We start from the raw sequence: 18,353 nt of genomic DNA on the forward strand, positions 1-18,353 counted from the left end.
GAAAGGTCCGAAAGGTGAAACTGTTAATTAGTGACTCGACCTTAGACAGCCAAGGAAAACGCATTTCCAAGCCAGTCTACCTTGATAGGCCTGTACAAAAGACAGTTTTACTGCTTGAGGCAGAATAAAGGTTATAGTTGCCATTTCATGAATACAGCATTTTGTCGCTGCAAGATTTAAGGCATACTATAGGGTTGAAATTAGGTGTAAAAAGGTTTCAATTCTGAGGTGAAATGACAAAATAGTCATTTGGTGGGAGTATAACTGCCATACATATTATTTCTGTTATTTAACATGTTTTGTTATATTTGTTTAATCCATTCATGAATATTGAGTGTTGAGTTTAACTAGGAACTAAAGTACATTTTGCGTTGCACTCTGGCACTTTAAAAAAGGTGCAACAGGAAAAAACACATATTTGGTCAAAAAATTATTCTCCGTGTGTGGATTAAGGTTACACGTGTTTCTGAGTGAAGAAGAAAAGAAGATGTTTTTCATTTTAGTTTTTTGAACCGGGTATTTTCAAGTGAACTCATTCCCTCTTAGTTATGTGCAGCCAGCGAGGTATGTGTATTATGTTTGTATTTCCCGAGTGTATTTGTATCTCTTCATAATGTGAACGTGATTATTTTTTACATTGTCATACTGTAGTTTGACGGTGGATTTCATTGATGGTGAATGTGATGGCGGACAAAAAGATGACAAGAGCAATAAATCCATCAGTAACCAGAACCATGGTGTCGTTTATTTCCTGGAGGGAGTGATAACAAGTTTTCTGTAATTTAATGTTTAAATATGCAAATTAGCCAATATCTAATTAAATATGTGCTAATTTGTATATATTTTAAAAAACGAAATCTGAGTATTGGATAAAGCCAGGTTAAAAATGATTTTTTCATTGTGTTCACATATTAGATGGGGGGGAAAAATACAGAGGGATTTATGGATATCTACTTTTGTTATCCTGTAAATCTGAATATACTGTCAATAGCCTTAAAAAAATGATTTTCGCCATGTTTTTAGAAATAAAATGTTATATAAATCAGGCTAGGAATAATATATTTACAAATCCCTCTATAAATGTTTTCATAATATAACTAGGTATAAGACTGGAAAGTTTGGTGTATAGCATTCAGCCCTTTTACTTTCACGATTGGTTGCTGATAAAAAGGAAATGACCATATTTGGATCCGACAGCATTGTACAGTAAAGAGAGAGCTTTCTAACAGTGTGTGTGATGACAGAGAGCAGACAGAGATCGCGGATCGGCGGGATGATTTACAACGACAACTTTTGTTGAATTTATGCGAAATCTACTGACGCAAACAGACAAATATCCAAAAATCTCAAAATTGACCAGTAAAAAAAACCGATGTTTTTGCCTGCCGTGTCTCGCCTTAAAGCAGCACTCAGTAGCTTCGGGATTTCTTCGCTGTATTCTCGCTTTTTGCTCGCAGGTTTCTCTCTAGAGCTCCCCCCACAGCTTCGGAATAGATATTTGACAACACTGTTGTAAAAACTCGTTGGTGATTCTCAGACACCAGAGGCTATAGATCGACGACATCAAAGCAGACGGGACATTCTTTAAAACGTCTTCTTCATTCGGGTTCGGACAGCGTGAGGGAGCGCAATAATGACAGCATTTTAGCAGATTTCTTTTGGCCGTAAAGCAATTGTTTACATCGCGAGACCTGATATCACGCGAGACTTCCTGACGCAGCGGCCGGCGGCCCGCCGGCTCACAGTTGCAAGTGCGTATTTTCCGCTCACGGGCACCAGGGGGGTGCGAAACGACCACCATTCAACCCGAAATAAGTAATATAACCATTCCAATGACTCCGAAGCTGTTCAGTTAAGGTAAAAAAAGATACTTAGTTCACCTTTAAACTCTCTCAGATCTGTGCTCCTCAGACATTTGGAATGCCTAGGACTCAGAATCAACGTAACCAAGAGCTCACTGCTCCCAGTCAGAGAATCTCTTCCTGGGTTCAGTAATAGACTCAGCCGAATGAAGGTTTGGCTAACACCCGAGCGCGCTCAGACCATTCAACGGCTTTTGACTTTGTTAAGAGTAGGGGCCCGTTGCCCTCTCAGAACCTTCAAAGGATGCTAGGCCTCATGGCCTCGACATCGACAGTCCTTCTGCTGGCTCTGCTGCATTGCGCCCCCTGCAGTTCTGGCTGAAACCCCAACATTCTATAGTATTCCTGCGAGTAATTAAAAATGATCCAACTACTTTGAAAGCCTACATCTGGGCACATTCCGGCTTTTATGAACAACCTGGTAAGCACGACCTGCAGAAGACACGTACTGTTTGCACTCATGTCACGCACAAATATAATATGCTGGAGGTAATACCACTAACTTGATAAACCACGTTAGCCGTTTTCACCCGGAGCTGTTAACGCCTGGCAGAGTCTGACTGCTTTAGAGTAAGCAGATGAGCTCCAACGCCGAATCCACAGCCAAAAACAAATCATCCACCCGCCCCAATAATTTTCTCTGATTTAAGTATCCGCACCCGATGGTCAAATTACAATTATTCTGTGTTGTTACGCGTGATTATAAATGGATGATCGTCACCTTCAACAGCAGATTCGGCGATGGTTGATGCGCGCATCTTTAATGGTAACATAATACACTGATTAATAGTATTGATTAATTAAATGTATTAATTGTATTAATTGAGGATGCAGTGCATCGTGATATCGAATTGAACTGAATCGATGACATGATAATCGTAATCGAACCAGTGTAGGTTCACACCCCAGCGGAGACTCTCTATTCGTTCTGGTTAAATCACAAAAGAAAATGCACACAAACGCGTCCGTGCTTAATATACAACCAGTGATGAACATATTCGGTTTTGATTATTTATTTTTTTTAAAACATACGAATGCGGATTAGAACCCGTAACCTCTGACACGCTTGGCAAAAGTTCTACCACTGGACCATTAAAGTACACATTTAACATAGTCGGATCTATGTATTTATTCAGGCGAAAATTCTCTACACTTACAACATATATTAGATCTCATTGAACGACAAATCAAACCCAATGTACTATTTAAATCAATTGCTGGACATCGTAATGTTATTGTACATATCTGATTTAGTATTGTATTAGCAAACCGAAACTTTAATTCAAACCGTAAGCCGCCACCACTCGTACACCTCAAATGAGGACATCCACCTAGTTTTTCAAGCAATGTTCCCTGACTCAGAGTGTGCGAGTATGTTCATATGTGGAAGGGACAAAACCGCATACTTAGCACGATTTGGTGTTGCCCCATACCTAAAGAAGGAACTAATTTCACGGGCAAACAAGGACGCTTTCATCATAATGTTCGATGAGTCCATGAACACAACAACGAAAACTAAACAGTTGGACTTGCACATCAGACATTGGTCAACCGACGAGACCGGCACCCCGATTGTCAGGTCTCGCTATCTTAGTTCTCAGTTTTTGGACCACTCAACGGCAGAAGACTTGCTGGAGCATTTTAAAGTAAGACTCTCAAAGTAACATTTAAAATGCTTTGAATATGTTAAAATGCTTTGTGTGTTTTCATGTTATTTCCTAATGAATATTTGGGAAAATATATCGATGCATCGCGATTCTTGGATTGATTCCAATTTTTTCCCAATCCATTGCGAATTGATTCTGAGATTGGTTTTTGCAGATGGCGCTCTATTGGGCTAGTTTTTAAAGGAACACTCCACCGTTTTTTTAAATAGGGCTTATTCACCTTCTTTCCTACATTTAGATAGGTGGGCAAATGCATTTTTGTCTCAGTGCATGCGTTGTTTTAGTTTGACAGGGTCGGCGCTAGCTTAGCTTAGCACAATGAATGGAATCCTTTGTTGCCAGCTAGCATGGCCTGAGTAAAAGTGATAAAAAAACAAAAAAACACCTAATTACTTCTTGTGGCCTGCGTATTCACAACGAGTACAAATAGCAATGCAGATTAACACTAGGAGATTTCCTAGGCAGATATTGACTTGGGACTATATTAGGGGGAAGCACAGGCGAAGCACTGCTGCTTAGGCGAAGCACTGCTACTTGGGCGCAGAGATATCACGCAACACATGAAATGTCAACATACCGGCGTGAATAGTAGCTGGCTATTTTTCCTACAGTACATGAATGGCAATGAACATGGCTAATTTTGTGAGAGACGAAGAGGGTGACTTCTCAGACAATCAAGAGCCAGAACCATACCTGAGTTTTCAAAAGATGAGCTGCGTGCTTTGGAAATAGAATGACAGGAGGAGGAGATTGCGATCGCTCAACAGCCTGAGGACGTGAGGATGAGAGCCAACACGAACTGGTGGTGTGAATGTGGGGGAATATGCCAATCTATCCCGACTGAAATAGTGTCTGAGCTGTAGAGAGTGGGACATTTTTTGCCATCGATGACCAGGCTCAGTGCGTCAGATCAAGATGAGCGTGCCGGCAGTTGTCTCACAGCTACCGAGGATTTCACGGCGTTGATCCATCCTGCAGTAACTTTTACTCTATTTTTTTTCCCGGTGTGATAAAGTGAACTGGAAAAAAAGCCCCACGCCGAATGGACCAAATGGACAACTGTCCACAGAGTAAGTGATTATTTTAAACATGACGCATGTATAGATCGAAAAGTAAATGTGGATAGGAGCAGGCTTCACTCAATGTGTACACTTGTCAATTTTAAGAGTGCTGGCCTAGATAATTATAATACATGAAGTGGGAGAGAGGCAGCACTATGCTTAAATATATTTTTATTTTTATTTTTAGTTGCACAGACGCGTTTCAGCGCGTCTGTGTAAATAAAAATAAAAATATATTTAAGCATAGTGCTGCCTCTCTCCCACTTCATACATCTATAGATCGACCCATATTATACCTGTATTCACATTCACATATTATACCACATATTCACATTTCATGTGTTGCGTGATATCTCTGCGCCCAAGTAGCAGTGCTTCGCCTAAGCAGCAGTGCTTCGCCTGTGCTTCCCCCTAATATAATCCCAAGTCAATATCTGCCTAGGAAATCACCTAGTGTTAATCTGCATTGCTATTTGTACTCGTTGTGAATACGCAGGCCACAAGAAGTAATTAGGTGGGTTTTTAATTTTTTTATCACTTTTACTATGCCATGCTAGCTGGCAACAAAGGATTCCATTCATTGTGCTAAGCTAAGCTAGCGCCGACCCTGTCAAACTAAAACAACGCATGCACTGAGACAAAAATGCATTTGCCCACCTATCTTAATGTAGGGAAGAAGGTGAATAAGCCCTATTTCAAAAAACGGTGGACTGTTCCTTTAACCGCACACTCAAATGCTCACGAAGAAGAGCGCTCGTGCGTTCGGCTGAGTCTGAGAATGTACTTGATATAATGCTTTTATGACGCGAGATTAATGTAAACAGCCCACTGCAAACATCCTTGTACTTCGCTTCAACCTTTTCGAACTTTATGAATTATTATTTTATAGTAGGTTGAAGTGGTGTGTGTAAGGCATCTAAAGCACGCAGTGCCATCTGCTGTTAAAAACTAAACTCAGAATCGATTCTAGAGAGAATCGCGATGCATTCAGAAAAATTGGAATCGATCCAGAATAATTTCTCGATTCACGATGCATCGATATATTGTCCCAGCCAATCAGTTAAAAAAAATGTTGTGGGTGGGTGACATCTAGGCATAGGCCTACTGCATTCTGAATGGAAGGTAGTGCTGTAAATAACTTTATTGTATAAAGCATTCAATATGCATTATGCTTCTTGCATATTTTTTATGTGAAAAGTAAAATTGAATTGAATTAAATTAAATAATGTAGGCCAGTTCATAATTAGACTCCAAATATCTGTTTTGTGCTTCTTAATTTTCGGTTAACAATTTTGACACTGAACCATATCACATAGGCCCAATTTCCACGCATTCACTATTATGGCTTAAGATGTGTTTCTCAAACTTTTTTTCAAACCAAGGACCACTTAACCAATTAAAAAAAAAAACAATCTTGACATATTTGGCTTAATGATCATCCCTATGCATGTAAAAATAAAGGCCATTTTAGTCTTCTGAAACCATGGCTAACTTCACATGCTAATAATGTGCATGATTAGAAAACAAGTCATGAGAAGTGAATTGGAAATGATCAACAGTGTCACAGTCCATGTCAGTCATCACATTTTTGTTGATGACTTTTGCTCACAGACCTCTTTGGTAATCTGGCATACCACCAGACCACAGTTTGAGAATCACTACTTTAGACAAACCATCTAATCTGAGTGAACATTAATGAAAACGTTATCATTCTTGAGGTGGACTTTGTTTTGATTTTATTTTTTTATAATTTCAAGAGGGCACCAAGGAACTTAATTTAAGGAACATGCTTTCTGTGTCAGTGGATGGACCCACAGTAAATTGGAAATTCATGGATCTCCTACAACTGGAACATGGAGAACAGTTTGGGGGGATTCAACTCCATAAGCATGACTGTTTTCATGCTATTCTGTTTGTATACTGTTATACATGTATATCTTCTTTGGATTGCCAGGTTGGCATTAATCCCATTGTTGACCATATTGGAAGTTTGACGTCTTCACAGCACTGAAAGTAGTAGCTGAACAAAGCACTTTTAAATACATTTCTGATCCTGATCTTTCCTACAGTTGTCTGACTGGATCTTCATTCATTAGGTCTATGCATAGATTATTGAATGTGCTTGCATTTATCTGTGTCTGAAATGACATGGAAAACACTAATCAGACCCTGAACAACATTTTCTTGGGGGAGAACCCCCAAACTCACCTCAAGGCTATTTGGCAGCCACATTTACCCATAATTTAGAGAAAGTATGATGAATACTTTAACTTTTGTGTATTTGTGGGCTTTTGTAATGTCCTGGGGCTGTCTTCCATGTCTTTTTCAAACTGCTATGAGGGGCCAGATGTCAGGGTTCCCATACACAAAAGAAATGTAAACACACAGAATGCAGAAGTTTTTTTTTCCCTATTTTTACAGAATTGAATACAGATATTTAATAGTGTGTGTATGCAGTGTTAGACACTGAGTTCTATTGTTTAAGTGTACTTCACTGTTGGAGTGTCACTGTTATACTTGCATCATAAATATTGTGCATATTTCCAATATTTAAATGACTTCAGGAAAGATGTCAATAAAACAACAATAAATCTAATAATTGCACTTAGTGTTAGGTATGTGCCACCTAATATGGCATAATAGTCCTAGGAAAGCAACTATCTGTCATTTTACATTGCAGTCATTTAAATGTAAGTACAGTATTTATTATAGCTGTGTGTCATAATACAGTAGTGAAATATGGTAGCCTACTGTTGTGAATAGGGGAAAAGGTAGAGGAATTACTATGATCAAAATACATGTTCAACCATTCTTTAGCAAACATTTTATGACCATATATTTTGTAAATATATTTCACACTTAACATCATATATTTTTGTTATATTTCAGAATACATTTCAAAATGATAAATATAAGTGGAATATATTGTCACAGGTCGGGGGGGTCAAAGCCAGACTACACCCACCCCTAAAACCCAGGACCACCTCGAGGAGCGTACCAAAGACCAAACAGACAAGAGAATAAAAGTTTAACAAGTTGTATTGAATAGAATTAATTTAAAAGTCCTAGTGAAGCTTCTGGGTCCCCCAACAGGTGCGGGGACCAAAACTCTGACCCCAGGGATGGCGTGGAATTCTTCGAGGCAACTCGTGCCAGATCGTACCGACTAGGGGAGGAGGAAGTCGGCCACCGGCCCGACGACAGGTAAGTATCCAGGTAAGTAGAACTTCTTGAGACGTAAAGTGGGACGGGGTCTCGTAATTGAGGAGAGTCTTTCCTTGGACAGACAGGAGTATCCCGGTAAGCAAACCTTCTCAAACCGTTGAACAATCAGGACGTGGCCAGCACGGGAGCTGATGGCCAGAAAGGGAGTCTTCTACCAAGCAGGTGAATATCCAGGTACGTATACCTTCTTGAGGCGAGGAGCGAGACAGGATCTCGTGGTCGAGGAGGATCTTTCCTTAAGCAGACAGGCAAGTATCAGGTAAGCAAACCTTCTCGAACCGTTGAACAATCAGGGCGTGGCCGGTACCGGAGCTAATGACCAGAAAGAGAATCTTCTACCAGACAGGTGAATATCCAGATACGTATACCTTCTTAAGACGCGAGGCGGGGCAAAGGAGGGGGGGAGGGGGCGAGCCTCTGCCAAGCGGATAACGTGAATGCTTCCAACGTGAGTCTCTTCTTCAAGCAGTCATCCACCGGAGGGGTTTTGGCGGAGGAATTATTCTGCTAAACAGACAAGTAAGTAACTCAAGTACGTGCGCGCTTCTCTCCGTGCAGGGACACAAGTTTACGGCTGGAATGTGCTCCCGTCAGACAAATAAGGGAGTATTTCCGATGTGAACCTCTCCTTCAAACAGGCATCCCGTGCAGGACCTCAGCGGGGGAAGGCTTCTGCTAAACAGACAAAGTGAGCAATTCAAGTACATACATGTTTCTCTTCAGTGCAAAGATAAATGTCTGATGAAGGGCTTGGGCCCGAAACGTTGCACGTGGTGAGCAACCATTAAAATCGCTAAGGAGCACTTTCTGGTGTGCGGACTCATCGTTTATCTTTGCAATCACCTGTCTGTCCAGCACCCAGTTTTATGACTTTGGATGTGCGTGCTGGAGTATGTTTCTGTAAAACAGACGAGGATGTGTCCAATGTGTGTCTCTCCTTCAGGCAGGCATCACATAAGGGGACATTTGCAGAGGACTTCTCTAATGAACAGACAGAGTAAGTTATACAAGTACATGCAGGCTTTCCTCAGTGCAAAACAAGAGCTTACAGCTGGAGTGTGTTGCTGTAAAGCAGACGGGGATGTGTCCAATGTGTGTCTCTCCTTCAGGCAGGCATCACATAAGGGGACATTTGCAGAGGACTTATCTATTGAACAGACAGAGTAAGTTATACAACTACATGCATGCGTTCCTCAATGCGAAAACAAGAGCTTACGGCTGGAGTGTGTTTCTGTAAAGCAGACGAGGGTGTATTTCTAATGTGAGTCTCTCCTTCCAGCAGACATCACATAAAGGGACATTGACGGAGAGATTCTTCTATTTGAGCAGACAGAGTAAGTTATACAAGTACGCACATTCTTCCAACATACAACGATGAAATATTCACATTCAACACCTGAAGACCCTCTTCAGTGACAGCGGATGAAAATAAGAAATGGGGAGTACACGGCGGTCAATATGTGATCCCCACACACTGCAACCTCACTTCAAGCCAATACTGTGTGACACATCAATTCAAGCACTGCATATCCACTCTCTCTCTCAGTGCAATAAGGCCAGCACTCACCCAATGATCGATCCTTCCACTGTCGTACTGAATCAGTTCTCATCAAATAGCGAGGGGATTTGGGTGCCTCCTTACTGGCACGGTGGGCAAAGCATCCTCGACACTCGTTCACACTCAGAAGAAGGAAACAAGAGTTCAATGATAACTCAGTCCAACCACTCTCAAGTGACAGTTACACTCGTGGTCAATACATTTCACAACTTCATATCCAGCTCGGTGCAGGTGCATACATTCAATAAAATCCGATATCATACTACTTATCTCCCTTCCAATGAGGATGGCGTTCTCCAGTCATCACTCAATCTCCATAACTCACTCGCTTTCCAGCCTTTGACGTCTTCAACTCATGGTCACACAATCGCCGTTGCACCCTCAATACAGCCGAGCCCTCACAACACTCTCCAGATGCCTCCACAAATCAACAACACCACCAAAGAACCAACTTCTCTCGGGGAAGAACCACAGCAACTGTCTCTTCCCTTTTCTTTTATATACTCCATTTGCCCGCACAGCCCCATCACAGATCCCAGCGTAAATCCCCCGCACCTGATGTTAATCTGTCATTAGTCACCGTTGTTATGGTGACAGATACACAGCCGGAACCGGCCCGGTGTTGCAATGGCACCGTCCCGGGGAGAACATAACTTCAGCGGGACTTAGTTCCGCCTCAACTTTGTCACCTCGTGACAATATGCCACATATATTTTTGACACTTTGAAATATATTTACATATATTTCTTTTGTGTATGGGTTGTAAGGTGAATCAGCACTTAGTATAAAAGTTTTCGCGTCCCTGTGACCTGTCTTGAGCGTGGCTCTGGTGAGCTGGAAGCTAATGCTTCGCCACATCATTCTGTTTTGTCGCGCTGAACATTTTCCTGTTTTTTTGTTGTGGTAAAGTCTTAAATTTTCCTTTTAGAGGACTTAAAAGGGTCTTAAAAGTTATTAAATTTGCTGTTAAAAAATGTGCAGATACCCTGTTAAAAGATCGCGATATCGATTCAACCCCCCACGCAATCTTAATCTTGCATTTCTACGATTCTGCCAATGATATTCAATGAGATAATGCGCCATAACTCACAGCGGGCACGATAACAACCTTTAACAACCTTGAGCTGAACACGCTCAAAACAGTGGAGATGATTGTGGATTTCAGGAGAAAATCCCCAGCACTCCCCCTCTCACCATCATGAACAGCACTGTGGAAGCAGTGGAGTCATTCAGGTTCCTGGGCTCTACCATCTCTCAGGACCTGAAGTGGGCAAATCACATTGACTCCATTGTGAAAAAGGCCCAGCAGAGACTGTACTTCCTTCGCCAGCTGAAGAAGTTCAATCTGCCACAGGAGCTGCTGATCCAGTTCTACTCAGCCGTCATTGAGTCTGTTTTAAGCACTTCCATCACTGTCTGGTTTGGTTCAGCTACCAAATCGGACATCAGGAGACTACAACGGACAGTCCGGACAGCAGAGAGGATTATTGGTGCCCCCCTGCCAACCCCCCAGGACCTGTACTCTTCCAGAGTGAGGAAGAGAGCAGGTAAAATCATCACAGACTCCACTCACCCTGGACACCCCCTGTTTGAACTGTTACCGTCAGGACGGCGACACAGATCACTGGCCACAAGAACATCCAGGCACAGGAACAGTTTCTTTCCACAGGCCATTTCCCTTCTGAACACTTAACATGCCCCCCAAGGCATATGCCTGTAAGTGCAATACTCCCACTGTCTAGTGCAATATTCTCTTAACTCAGGTGATATTTATATTTATATTATTCATACTACTCAAAATACTGTAAATATGTTCATAATCTGTAACATGCACTAGACTCCCACTGTCTAGTGTAATATTCTTTAACTCAGGTGATATTTATATTTATATTATTCATACTTCTCAAAATACTGTAAATATGTTCATAATCTGTAAATGTTTATTCAGACTAAACCCAACTGTGACCCCTTTTTTTTTTTCTTTTTATACTATTTTTATTTTATTTTTTTAAAATATATTTTATTCTTAGAATTTGTATTACTATGTTTCTTGTTGTATTTGTATTTGTATATGTGCACTGGAAGCTTCAGTACCAAGAAAAATTCCTTGTGGGTGCAAGCACACTTGGCAATAAAGCTCTTTCTGATTCTGATTCTGATTCTGATTCTGATTCTGATAACGCCTTGACGTCCATTGGGTATTGCGAGAGCCAGATGTGCTTGTGCTAGATGCATTAATCTCCTGAAATGAGATGATTAAAAACAAAACTGCTCAATCACAAAGTACCAGCGGCCAGACGAAACAAACGTCTAGAAAAGCAACGCAATTCAACACAACACCATACCCATCAAACTCCCTCAGGCTCAAAGAAATTACAGATGCAATAGCATTTCACCTGGCAAAAGATATGGCTCCCGTAACCACTGTTGAAAAAGATGGCTTAAGATTAAAACCCTTGATAAGCGCTATTGCATGCCCTCTCGTAATTATTTTTCACATGTTGCAATACCTGCTCTGTACAACAAGTGTCGTGGAGCAATTGAAACGGAACTGCGAGATGTACAGTATTTTGCAGCAACTTCAGAGTTATGGTCCAAGAGAGCAAAGTTATACATGAGCATAACGATTCATTTCATTACTCATGATTTTGAGTTGAAAAGTCAGTGCCTACAGACTGGGTTTTTTCCTGAGGACCACACTGGCGAATCACTGGCGCAGGGATTAAAGGATGCTCTCATAAACTGGAAATTGGAGGAGGAAAATCTTGTTTGCATAACTATAGACAATGGAGCCAACATTGTAAAGACCACGACTGCAGTGTTTTGGTCACAGCATGGGACTGCATTATATCCTACAACATCTGGACAAATCAGGGACTTATGTGAGGATCCTGTTTGTGGACTTCAACTCGGCCTTCAACACCATCATACCAAACATCCTCCTGTCCAAACTAACCCAGCTCCCTGTGCCCGCCACCATCTGTCAGTGGATCACCAACTTCCTGACAGACAGGCAACAGTTAGTGAGGCTGGGAAAATTCTCATCCACACCTTCATAATCAGCACTGGCGCCCCCCAGGGGTGCGTTCTCTCCCCACTGCTCTTCTCCCTGTACACCAGTGGTTCTCAACCTCTCCTGCAGGGACCCCCTGACAGACCATGTTTCTGTTTTAACCCTGAAATGGCACACCTGATTCAATTAATTAAAGGCTTAATGAGTAGTTAACTAATTGATTAATTGACTAATTCCTACTCTTCTTACTCTAATAACTACTCATTAATTGAATCAGGTGTGTCATTTCAGGGTTAAAACAGAAACATGGCCTGTCAGGGGGTCCCTGCAGGAGAGGTTGAGAACCACTGCTGTACACCAACGACTGCACCGCATAAGACCCCTCTGTCAAACTCCTGAAGTTTGCAGACGACACCACACTTATCGGCCTCATCCAGGACGGTGATGAGTCTGCTTACAGACTGGAGGTTGAACAGCTGGCTGTCTGGTGCAGTTATAACAACCTTGAGCTTAACACACTCAAAACAGTGGAAATGACCGTGGACTTTAGAAGTAACCCCCTGCACTCCCCCCTCTCAGCATCATGAACAGCACTGTGGAAGCAGTGGAGTCATTCAGGTTCCTGGACGCTAGCATCTCTCAGGACCTGAAGTGGGACAATCACATTGACTCCATTGTCAAAAAGGCCCACCTGAAGAAGTTCAACCTGTCACAGGAGCTGCTGATACAAGTATACTCTGCAGCCACTGAATCCTCTGCACTTCTAGAACTGTCTGGTTCAGCTCAGCTATCAGATCTCAGAAGACTACAGTGGATAGTCTGCTAAGCGAATCACTTGTACACCCTTCCCCACTCTACAAGAACTGTACTCATCCAGAGTGAGTAAAGAGCTGGCAGAATCACCCTGGACCCCTCACACCCAGGGGTCTAATTTTAGGAATTAACTCTTTACCTGCCATTAACATAAATTTCTGTGATTTATGAGACTTATGCTGCGTTCCAATTTGCCTACTTATACTACGCCCTTAAAAGTATGTACTCCTTTTGTGAAGAAAAAGTACATACTTTTGAGTGTGTAGCAAAAGAGTAGACAAGCACCACTTCCTCTTTGAACTGTTGCCGTCTGGTCGACACTACAGAGCTCTGAGCACCATCTATTGTCTATTTATATTGTGTTTTTTATTTTATTATTTAAATCAATTTTTGTATATTGTGTATTTTACTAATTATATTTGTATTATTTTTATTATCTGTGTCCTGTCACTGTTATTCTGGTTGTATTGTGGAAGCTTCTGTCACCAAAACAAATTCCTTGTATGTGCAAACATACCTGTCAATAAAGCTCTTTCTGATTCTGTGTCACATTTTGGGTTTGTTCTTGTCATGGTTCCATGTCTGTCATGTGATTCCCTGTTTGTCATGTGATCCTGCCATGTGTCTTTTCATTGGTTAATTGTCTGATCATTGTTCACAGGTGTCCCTTGTCTAGTCATTAGTCTTGTGTGTATTTAAGCCCTCATGTTTGCCATATGTCTTTGTCAAGTATTGTTAGCTGTAACCACTGTGTGTGAGAGTTCTGTTCAAGTTCTTGTCTTGTTTTTGAGTTTTCGTGCCATGTTTTTGTTTCATGTTTTGTTTATAATAAACTGCACTTGGGTTCTCATTTACACCTTCCTTCAGTGGATCAATTTACATTCTGATTCTGACTACAAACTGTTAATTGCACGTAGAAAAGGAAGTTAAGGAACGACCTCGATCCATCAGGAAATGCCACATGGGTCGCTGCATTAGGTAGGCTATAGCGTTGCAGTCAGACTAAATTCAGTTATATTTAGACTTTATATTTAGACTATAGACTTTATTCACGAGTTCACACATTAATTGCGGGTGCAAAAAGTGATGTTGATTCAATGCAGTTAACATTGACATATTAACAGTGATTTAACATTGTTTTGATGGTTGCTTGCTATCTGGGACCCTCATCAAACACAGCTAATCAATGTCTCCAGGATTACTAGAAAGCTACAGGCAGGAGAGTTTATCAGGGTTGGAGATAAACTCTGCAGGACAGTGGCCCTCCAGGACAGAGTTTACCCATCCCTGGCTAAAACCTTTGTTTTGAATAGATGTGATAGTGATATGCGATAGTTTGGCCACACCCACTACACACTCCTGCCAGTCGGACGGATAACAGCTCCAAACTAGGGCTGGGCGATATATCGCATGACATTGTTAGGTGCATCTCGTCAGTAAAGCCGGTTCCTTGATTAGTAGTAAATCGCCTTCACCTGCTTTCAGATGGAGCGGCATTTACTACACAGCAAAAACTCCAGAGTTAAATTAACACTCAAGAGTGTTAAAGTTAATGAGATAATTAAGTGATTAATTTAGTGATGATTGAGCATTATTGAAGACACCTGATGTTAACAAGCAGAATCATTGAAGGAGAAAATCACAAATTGTAAGCCACCGTTATGGCGATCAGTGTTTGCTTTAGTTGGGCTCTTGACCCTTATATGTTTACTGTTTGTCTGCTGTTATTGATTTATAACAGTCAAATGAACAAAGAAAAGTGTGATCTGATAGTGTTGGTTATGTTTTGACATAATCATGCTGTGATCTGAAAAATGAAACTTATTGAGATAGTTTGGTTTAACTTGTTAATTACAGCAGCTCTGTGATTCTGAATTTTTGATTATCAGTATTTTTCTTATAATCCAAAAATATTTAATAAACATTGTTCTGATCAAAACACTTTCAAATTAATTAATTTAGAAACACAGACATCAATAATCAGCCTGTGAATCTCAACAATGGTGACAATAATAAAGCATGTTGCAGTGGCTGCCACCAATCACAACTCATTTATGGCTCCCATCATGCATTGCAGTATGAATAAATTATGATCTGAATTGTCTATGTAATTTACTTTTCCTAATTAAATATTCTGCTCGTCACCATTGTTGAGATGCATAGACTGAATCTTGACACGTGTGTGTGCCTAAAAGAAAGATTTTTTTTTAAACAACTTTTAAGAAATCCTTTATATCTAAAATTCTGGATATTTATGCAGAATCACAGTTATGCTGTAACCAACAACATAAATCATAAACATGATTGTCATAATAAAACCAACACCATCAGATCACTTTTTTTCTTTGTTCATCTGGCAGTTATAACTCAGATACAACAGACAAACAAAATCTAAAGTTAATAACATAAGGGTCAAGCGCCCAACTAAAGCAAACACTGATCGCCATAACGGTGGCTTACAATTTGAGATTTTCTCCTTCAGTGATTCTGCTTGTTAACATCAGGTGTCTTCAATAATGCTCAATCATCACTAAATTAATCACTTAATTATCTCATTAACTTCAACACTCTTGAGTGTGTTCATTTAACACGGGAGTTTTTGCTGTGTACAAAGAGCCGTAGTAAACTGACAAGCTGAGCCATATCGCATTAATTATCGCTGGCGATACGTCCGCGATATTGATGCTGCGATATGGCTCAGCTTGTCAGTTAACTACGGCTCTTTGTAGTAAATGCCGCTCCATCTTAAAGCAGGTGATGGCGATTTACTACTAATCAAGGAACCGACTTTACTGATGAGATGCGCATAACAATGTGATGCGATATATCGCCCAGCCCTACTCCAAACCCTAAAAGCTCAACATTTCACAACTCCACAAAAATGTTTTCTGGATGTATCCATACACAAGAGACACAAGCATAACAGATTGTTATGATCCAGAAGATCACATTTGCTTTTATTTTGGCCTTATGGACAATTAGAGACATTCACACTTGTGTAGACTGTCTGTATATGTGCACTGCATTAAAGCTCATTTGTTTTTTGTTTTTTTTCAGATGAAGAAAAAGGATGCAAAAAGAAAAAAGTATAGTGCGCGCCTTGCACTCGACACCATATACATAATTAACACATTTGACAGACCAGACGATGCCAGTGCAGAAGGCACCTATGCTGGAACTTATACAGTTATAATTGCAACTGGTAATTATACAGTTTATTTTATTAAAACACTTTTGGATGTCATACTGTAGAAACATTACTATAATCTATTATATAAAATTAATAACACACATGACAGTTTATAGATAGTCAAGTCAAGTCAAGTCAAGTTTATTTGTATAGCGCTTTTCACAATACAGATTGTATCAAAGCAGCTTCACAGTATTAAGATAGATAATGTGACTGTTAATAGATGATATCATCTGATCACATTTTCTCTAACTGTTCTTGCCATAACACACAGTTCCAGCAGCCAGAGAAAAACTAACATTAAAACATCAAGAGTCAAACTGACCACTAAAGCAAACACTGATCACCATAATGATGACATCAAACCATTATTATCAACTATTATTATTAATAAATCATCAACATCTAAACCTGTTAATTCTGTTAATCTCAATAAGAACTTTTCCACACATATGACAGAAATAAAGTAAATTTGGTTAGTAATAAGTGAAGCTGGTAATGCTGTTTGTGGAGTTGTTTAATGAAGTTTGAGCCTGACATCAAATGTTTAGGCCGGCGACACACTGGCTACACACTGGCTACACACTGGCTACACACTGGCTACACACTGGCTATACACGTGGCGTGAGCGTGGCGTTTTCTATGTCTTTGCACACCAGAAACGTGTCTGACGCGGCGCTGCTGCTGCTAGGTGATGATACAGCAAAGACAACGTCGGCAGTTTTGACGGCAAAATAGGCTACAGAATATTTCAATATTTGAAAATCGATAAGTATATATATATTTTTTTTTTTGTGTTGCGGGAAAAATAGGCGTCGGTTCTATTTAGCATGCACACGTTTTCTTCAGCACTTCCGCACCTGAGACGTGCGTGTCACGAAGGCAGTGTGTAGCCAGCCTAACACATCAACCCAATTTTCATTTTCAACCAAAATTTGACGTCTAAACGATGAAGTTCATGTCCAATAACATTTCTAGCTGGGATGACCTCACATTTTGGCCATAATATGAGCACACAGTGAGTGCGCTGTGAGGTTACACTTGTGACTCACATTGTGATCATATGGAGAGATCACTGTGAGATCAACGTGTTGACTGGGATGTAAATGAAGATAAATCTGGCCTTTTATTTGTAAAAAAAAAAATAACAAAACAAAAAACACATTTTAATCTAAACTTGGTGTCACTATTTCTTCAGGGTGATCAGAGTTTTTCTTTGTTTTCTGAGAAGAAGAAAATAAAACGATAAACAATCCTCTGTAAGTTTTTGCTATTTTAAATATTGTTGCAGATTTGCTCAAAACTCTCCAGTATTTTATTGTTATATTGCAGGCATCTCTATTTCCTCTGGGTGCTTCGAGTCCTTCCTCCCTGCAAAATAAAAGCATTGACTGACCTCTCGTATGAGTTTTTATCATGATTGCAGATTGTTCCAGATCAGATGAGTGTGAATCATCAGATTGTGTGCGGCTCAAAACTCACCAGCTCTTCTTGCACAGATGATCTGAAGAAGAATCACAGTAGGAGCAGCAAACACTGCGATCTCAACAATAATCACAATCACTGCAGGAAACATGAGAGGAAGAAGAGAAACTGTACATGACTGAAGTCAAGGGTATTCAACTATCAACAGTTATTGATGAAGCTTTTACAGACTGACTGATAGTTTGAAGTTCGGTATTTAAAGCCCTGTTTACAGATCGTTTCTGATGAAATAGAAAGGTTAAGATTGAAATTTGGACACATGCTGCTGGCCCGAGAATTTTCGGTTTCTGTGGTAGCACAATATTTGTTGTTGTTGGTGAACATAAATGTCCTAGAGAATTTCAAACCTGCATGTGTATTTTTATGATATTAGTGTTTTTTTTTATTTATTTTTTTTAAGTTGAATAAATTTAACTACTTCTTTAAAAAGCAAAATTTTGTTTTTAGATTGTAATGTTGCAATGTTAGAATGTAATGTG

General features: G+C 40.3%; 1 protein-coding gene across 1 annotated transcript in view; it reads right to left on the bottom strand.

Annotated features, from left to right (window-relative positions):
- LOC309498167 (uncharacterized protein) overlaps positions 1-18,353 on the bottom strand; it is a 924,641-nt gene that overhangs the window by 208,955 nt on the left and 697,333 nt on the right. The window lies entirely within an intron of this gene.

The sequence above is a fragment of the Leuciscus leuciscus genome, assembly GCF_965113295.1.
Source record: "Leuciscus leuciscus genome assembly, chromosome: 1".
Lineage (NCBI taxonomy): Eukaryota > Metazoa > Chordata > Actinopteri > Cypriniformes > Leuciscidae > Leuciscus > Leuciscus leuciscus.